Source organism: Arachis ipaensis, chromosome B8 (genome assembly GCF_059453495.1).
Source record: "Arachis ipaensis isolate K30076 ecotype BB chromosome B8, ASM5945349v1, whole genome shotgun sequence".
Taxonomy (NCBI): Eukaryota; Viridiplantae; Streptophyta; class Magnoliopsida; order Fabales; family Fabaceae; genus Arachis; species Arachis ipaensis.
The window spans coordinates 86,435,501-86,443,775 of NC_142443.1; positions in this window are offsets into that span (position 1 = coordinate 86,435,501).

The following is an 8,275-nucleotide window of genomic DNA, read 5'->3' on the forward strand; positions in this document are numbered from 1 at the left end:
CAATTTAGCAAGGAAAAGAAAGACTATATGAAAAATAACCAGGAAAGTCACAGCAACATCCCAATGCTAAGGATTGTGCAGACTGATGAAAAAGTATGAACTATTATATATTGCTGGAAATCCCAGAATGTATACTTTCCAACACAATTGAGAGCACGCCAATTGGGCTTCTGTAGCTCCAGAAAATTGACTTCGAGTGCAGGGAGGTCAGAATCCAACAGCATTTGCAGTCCTTTTTCAGCCTCTGAATCAGATTTTTGCTCAGGTCCCTCAATTTCTGCCAGAAAATACCTGAAATAACAGAAAAACACACAAACTCATAGTAAAGTCCAGAAATGTGATTTTTATTTAAAAACTAATAAAAATATAATAAAAAGTAATAAAAACATACTAAAAACTATGTAAAAATATTGCCAAAAAGCATATAAATTATCCGCTCATCAAGCACGCTTTGGAGCCTTAGGCCACACTTTTAAAAGCATGGCCCATGATTTAATCAGGGAAGAGTGCTCTTGGCACGAGAGCGCTACGTTCTTTTTCCAAGAGCGCTTGCTATAGTGGAGTTGGAAAATTTGCAAGTGACGCGTACGCGTTGAAGTTGCAATTCTGGAAGACCACGCGTACGAGTCGGTGGGGCATTCCTGAAGAAGCACCCGAAAGTGTGAATAAAGCGCAGCGTGGAAGTCAAGTTTTTGAAGACCACGCGTACATGTAGGTGACACGTACGCGTGGGGAGCGCTCTTTTGGAGAGCGCTGCTATGGACGCGCACACATATAGCACGCGTATGCGTGACAAGAACAAAAGTTGAAGGCCACGCGTACGCATGGGTGACGCGTACGCGTGGATTGGCAAAATGCAAAAATGGTGCGCAAGCGTATGGAACGCGTACACGTGGGTATAAAAGCGCTCCGTTCTCCAAATAAACGCTACGCTCTCCTGAAAGTGAATTTCTGCTCATATTAACTTCATTCCAGGCCTATTTGAACCACAAGCAGGCAAGCCCACTCATATCACTCAATGAAGGCCACAAGGATCATCTAGAATAAGAATTTCATTTAATTGTAATTTGTTTTCAATTTTATTTGTAATTTAGAGAAGCCTATATAAAGGCTTTAGTTTCATATTTTGTATAAGGCCTGCAGTACAGTAGGAGTAGAAGTAGAATAGAGGCTCAGGTTGGAGGAATAGAGACTCCAGAGCTCTCTTGGAGGATTAGAGACTCCAGAGAGCTTAGTATAGCTTGGTACACTTTCTTTTCAGCAATTTTACATTCTGGTTTTACTGAGCTCAAGTTACTTTTATTACAATTTCAATTTCCTGCACTTCTATTCTTCAGCAACTTTACATTTCTGTTCATAATTCAGTCTGATTTACTTTCATGCACTTTAATTTCTCTTCAATTGTTCTTAGAGCGATGACCCTTTGAACCCCACTCATTAAATTCTTCTTACTCTTAATTCACTTGAGAAGCTATAGGATATCCTCAGTTTTGATTGAGATTTATTCACTCCGGAAGGGGGTTTAAATCTGTTGAATGTTTGTGTGAGCCTCGGAAGGGGAATCATGAGCATTAGAACTGAGGCTCTATCCTTCACAATTCTCTTGATCAACACCATTCGGGAGAAATTGAGATCTTGAGAGATTGTGTGGCTTATGGATGAGAGACATGCACTTAACCTCTTCTCATGACAATTAGATCAAGGAATTGGCAAGATTGATTGTGATTAGAGAGATTGGATTACCAAGGAATTGGGATCCAATCAATTTCAATCTACCATAGATCTATTCATATGATTGAGAAGGAAGTTGAGACCCATTTGATTCATTATAGATCATGATATCTCTAATCCCTGACGAGTCTTTCTTTCTGTTACTTGTTCTTGAGTCTCATTTAATTACTTTGATCTACTGCTTTTTTGATGCAATTTACTTTTCTTGCCATTTAAGTTTCGGCCATTTATTTTCAGCACTTTAAATTCCTTGCAATTTACTTTTTGTTAGTCCAATTTCACTCAATTCACCACTGTTAACTTGACTAGACTAATCATCTCACTAAAGTTGCTTGATCCATCAATCCTCATGGGATCGACCTCACTCACATGAGTTTTACTACTTAATCCGACCCAGTATACTTGCCGGTTAGTTTATGTGGAATCGAGTTTCCTTCTTCAAGTTTTCGGCGCTATTGCTGGGGATTGATTTAGATCGACAATGATTAAGTGGGTGATAAGTATAGATTAAGCATTTTCTTTGTTTTTGTCATTTAAGTTCTTTTAATTTTCTGTTGATACTAAGGTGTTTGTGTTATTGCCTCACTAAGAAATTCCCATCGGAGACATGAATTTCAATTTTCTTTGGTGATTGTGTTTTACAAAATTTAAATAGAGTTTTCCTCATCCTTTGATCAAGAAAATTTCACGGGATATTGCCCACCATCACAATATAATTCAAGTCATTATTCTAATGGTGGCTGGGAATATCACCAAGAAATGACTGATTATGAGCAATCCAACCAGTGGGGATATGCTCAAGGGCCACAAAATGATCAAGAAGATTATATGGCATACTGCCCACCACCAAATGATTCAGGTCATTATTCTCATGCTGGATGGGGGTATCAATAAGGGATGATGGAGTATGAACACCTCCCAGAGCCACAAAATAACCCACATTTTTCTAACAACTACTCATATTGTGGCTGGGAAGGTCAAAACCAAAGAGATTTCAATGCTTCATATTCTAATCATCCAGAGACATCATCACTTGATTGTGCTGTAATTACATTCATGCAAGATTGCTCTCCAAGGCCACAAAATGATCCATACATTGATGAATACAACAATTACTCAAGTTGTGGGTGGGAGGATCAAAACCAAATAGCATTCGATAGTCCATACTACACCTATCAAGAGCCATCATCACTTGAGCGTACCTTCAATTCATTTATGCAAAATTATCCAACCTCACGTCCCAGTTTATCATTTGAAAATTCTTCATCATTTGACTCTGCCTCAACACAAAGTATCCTCCAATATCCATACAACTCATTTCACCAACCACAAAATTTGTTACACTACATAGAAAACTCATTCCACACCCCCAACACAATTTCATCACAACACTCACAAGTCCACAAAATCCACCTCAACCTTATTCTCTCTTGCTACAAGTAGAATAATGATTTCAAAGTGCCATAGAATCTCAGGAAAGAATTAAACAATCTTTAGAAAGAAAAGAAATCATCTTCAAGAAGATAAATGGGCACTTAGAGCAAATAAGGAGAAACTTAGGATTGCCAAGCATTGAGGATGAAGACCAATTGGTGGGTGAAGAAGTGGAAGAACAAGAAAAAGAGGTCCCTGTGTCAAGTGAAATCTCAATAAAGAATGAGGTTGTGGAGGTATATGAGCCTAGGATTCCATATCCACAGAGGCTACTTGAGGTGATAGAAGAACATAAAAATTTCCTCCCAAAGGACTTGTTCATACCCTAGGTCGAGCTATCCGACCTGGGGTGATCAAGGACAAAGTAACCAACCTCTTCAAATCAGTATAACCGACCTCTTCTTTAAAAGAGTTCGGCCAAATCGCTACAGAGGCCCAAGAAGGCCCAAGCTAAGGGACATAGCCCAAATCTAAAGGCAGCTACAGCCTAGAAAGATAGAGGCGATACTCCCTGAAGATAAGATGACCTCACTTGAAAGAAAAAGAAATGATAACTAACTTATCTTATCTAGAAAGATCAGCCCACAACACTATAAATAGACTGGAGTACCTAGGTATACCTCATACTCAGATTCTACAAAAAACCTGCTTAAAGCCCATGCTAACTTAAGCATCGGAGTCTCTTGCAGGTACCACCACCCTCTGGTGACGAAGGATCATCAACACCATCAAGACCAATAAGTCAGACACGACGGCTCAGGCCTCCACAGCAGATCTCATCCGAGATTGACCTCCAGTTTCAGGTAACCCTCAGAACATTGGCGCCGTTGCAGGAGAACCTGGAAGTCATCCCGTCACCATGGCAGATGACCATGACAACGATCACAACTCTGGTTTGGAAGAAAGAACTCCGCTTAAAAACACGGATGCCACACCAAAAGATATGCCTCAAAACAAGGGGGATAAACAACCCTCCAACACAAACACAGAAATCTTGGAAGCCATCCGAGAACAACAAGATCGCCTCAAACAGCTCGAACAAGAGGCTAAACATTAGTGAGAAGCTGAAAGAGACCTCTGCAGAGAAACTAGGCGACGACGAGATCTAGAGGATAAGTTTTTAAAACTCGAAGCCAACCTCAAGCCCAGAACTACTCATTCTAAGCACAAGGATAACTCCCACAAGGACCAAGATCCCTTCAGCAAAGAGATCATGAAAGCTTAAGTTCCAAAAGATTTTAAATCTCCCGACATGATGCCATATGACAGTACCTCGGATCCCAGGCATCATCTCAGCAACTTCAGGAGCAGAATGTATCTCACTGACGCCTCGGACGCCGTTCGATGCAAAGCCTTCCCAACAACCCTGACAAAAACGGCAATAAAGTGGTTTGACAGTTTGCCTCCCAGGTCCATCACAAGTTTTGACGACTTAGCCAAAAAATTCCTTGCCAGATTCTCCATTCAGAAGGACAAAGCTAAACACGCCCCGAGCCTGTTGGAGATCAAGCAAGGAGAACAGGAAAGTCTCCGTAACTACATGGAAAGATTCAACAAAGCATGTCTGGACATATAAAGTCTACCAATAGATGCAGCCATCATGGGTCTCATCAATGGCCTAAGAGAAGGACCCTTTAGCCATTCCATATAAATAATGCATCCGACGCCCTTGAACGAGGTACACGAGCTAGCAGAAAAGTACATTAACATGGAGGAAAACTCATGACTAGGAGAGACCTCAAAATCCAAATTCTCCTACCCATCTAGGGACAAGGACAAAGAGTCCAAGAAGAAAGAAGATCAATCCAGTGGGAAGCCAAGAAAATATCATAACTACAGCCCCCTTCAGGTGTCTCTTGTAGATGTTTACCGAGAAATATGTAACACTGAGAAGATCCCTCCACCTCACCCAATCAAAAGCAAAAATGGAGGGAAAATCGGATAGAGTACTGTGAGTACCACCGAATTTACGGACATCCCACTAATGAATGCTTCGACCTAAAGAATATCATAGAGAAATTGGTAAGAGAAGGTCGACTAGATCGGTATCTAGCTAACAAGACGGAGGAATCAAGAAAAAGAAGAAGGGATGAAGAGGTCGGGCGAACTGAACGACCACCTTACACTCCTGAGAGACACGTCCACATGATAAATAGAGGATTCGCAGGAGGAGAAATCTTTAAATCATCTCGCAAAAGACACCTTAAAGAAGTATATCATGTCGGGGAAGTGGCGGATGTGCACTGACTATACTGACCTCAATAAAGCTTGCCCAAAACATCCCTACCCACTACCAAGTATAGACGCTCTAGTGGATGCATCTTCAGGATACAAGTACCTCTCCTTCATGGATGCTTAATCTCTGAAATCACTTAACGCACATATCAAGGCATCTAATGGTAATAAGAGAGGATTAATATTAGTAATATAAGACCAAAGAAACATGTTTTCAGTCATAGCACAAAATCAGGAAGGAAAATATAAAACCATGCAAATAGTATGGATAAGTGGGTAAAGAGTTGATAAAAATCACTCAATTGAGCATAAGATAAACCATGAAATAGTGGTTTATCAATGCTTATTCAGGATACAACCAAATCCTGATGTATCCACCCGACCAAGAAAAGACCTCGTTTTTAACTCCCAAAGCAAATTACTGCTACAACGTCATGCTGTTTGGACTCAAGAACGCAGAAGCTACCTACCAAAGATTGATGAATAAAGTCTTCCCAAAACACGTCGGGAAACTAATGGAGGTCTATGTCGACGATATGCTGGTAAAAACACAAAATGAGGAATCCTTGCTGACTGACCTCGCAAAAGCGTTCAACACCATCAGAAAGCATGGTTGATAAACCACTATTTTATGGTTTACCTTGTGCTAATTTGAGTGGCTTTTATCAAGTCTCTGCACACTTATTCATACAAATTGCATGATATTACAATTCCTTCCCAATTTTTACTCTATGGTTGAAAACTTACTTCCTAAGCCTTTAAGTTGTATATTTTTAATCTCCCTTTATACAATTCGATGCCGTGATCTGTGTGTTAAGTGTTTTCAGGCTTTATAGGGTAGAATGGCTTAGAGGATAGAGAGGAAGCTTACAAAAATAGAAGGAGCACAAGAATTAAAGGAGACAACCAACGAGGAGCGACGCGCACGCATGGCTCATGCATGCGCGTGAATTGGAGTTCGCACAGCAACGCGTGCGCGTGCCTGATGCGTACACGTGACAAGGAAAATTGCAAAACGACGCGCATGCATGACATGCGCGACCTGCAGAAATTGCAGAAAATGCTGGGGGCAATTTTGGGCCGAGTTTGGACCCATTTTCCAGCCCATAAACACAGACTAGAGCCAGGGAACGAGCAGAGAATCAAGACACATTCTCATTCGCATAGTTCTTAGGTTTTAGATTGGAATCCTAGAGAAAAATCACTCTTCCTCTAGGTTTTCTATACACTCATAGTTTTATAGTTTTATAGTTTATGCTTTTGCTTTGGATATTGAGAAGAGTCATTAGCTCCGTTGAAGTTGCTGTTATTCTAGTTTGTTTTCTTATTCCTTCACTCTTTTGATTACTCATTAATCCTGTTCAGATACGTATGTTGCATTTTAGGATTTATTAATGCAAAGAACTATTTTTACTTTTAATTAATTTTCAATTCTTATTTTATTTAAATTATCATGTCTTCTTCTTATATTTTTGTGAACGTTATATTCATGTCAATGGAGTAGACTCCCAACTTGACTTGGAGGTTGATTAAAAGTAGACCCCTAGAGTTGAAATGCTCAAGTGATTAGTTAAATTGGAAGTTGTTGGTTAATTCTCTAATTACGAACGCTAGTCCTTCCCAAGGAAGAGGACTAGGACTTGTGAATAAGAGTTAGCTCAATCACTTGACTTTCATTTATTTAGTAAAGGTTAACCAAATGAAAACAACAACCTCTTGATACTATACTTGAGAGAATTCCAACAAGGATAGAACTTCCAATTAATCATTCCCCCGGTCAAGGCTTTTTATTTGATTATATAAATCTCTTCTAATTCACATTGCTTTGATTTACAATTATTTATTTTTCCGTTCTCCAACTCTCAAAAATTCTCGAAAAACTCCTGATTAATAAAATAGCACCCTTTTGTCAACCCGTTAGGAGACGACCTGGGATTCCTACTCCCAATATTTTTATTCTAATTTTGTGACAACCCTTCTAAATTGATAAGCGGATTTTAGTTGGTTAAGAACTATACTTACAACGCTGTTCTTACTATAATTTCTTAATTGGCTGATTTCTGCGTGCATCAATTTTCGGTGCCGTTGCCGGGGAGTTGCAATAGTGTGCTAAATTATTAGTTGGTGTACATATTTTTAATTTTTGCATATTTTATTTTATTTTATTACCATGAGATGTTTTTTTCTTTCATTGAATGACGCGTTCGCTGCCTGATCAGAGCTTAGCCACGTTTGATCCTAAAATTGAAAGAACCATTTCATGTATTAGGCGAGCTCGGCATAGGTTAGCCTCTGAGGGTGGTGAAGTGGTTCTTACCAATTCACCAGTCTTATCTGAGGGCAAATATGAAGCGCCATCTGAGGAAGAAACAAGCTCTTTTTTACTGATACTATTGATTTACGTGCAGGTAATATGGCGGAGCCCAGAAGGATTACTCTCTAGGAAGCAGGAGCTCCAGACTTGACGCTACAACTATATCAAGCGCGTCACCCAAATCTGGCTGTGGATTTTGAACTGAAGACTGCGCTAATCAACTTAATGCCTAAGTTTCATGGCTTACCTGCTCACGAGCCTATCAAGCACTTTAGGGATTTTCAGACAGCCTGTTCTACTGTTAGGTGTCATGGTGTAGATGAGACTTCTATTCTGCTAACCGCCTTCCCATTTTCTCTCGAGAGAAAGGCGAGAGAGTGGTACTACACTCAATCTGAAGCAACTGTTACTAACTGGGATATGCTTAGGAGAGAATTCTTGGAAAAATACTTTCCAGCTATAGTTACAGATAGACTGAGGAAGGAGATTTCCTGCATTATCCAAGGCGAGTCAGAAACTCTCTATGAGTATTGGGAGCGCTTCAGGAATCTTCTGGACATA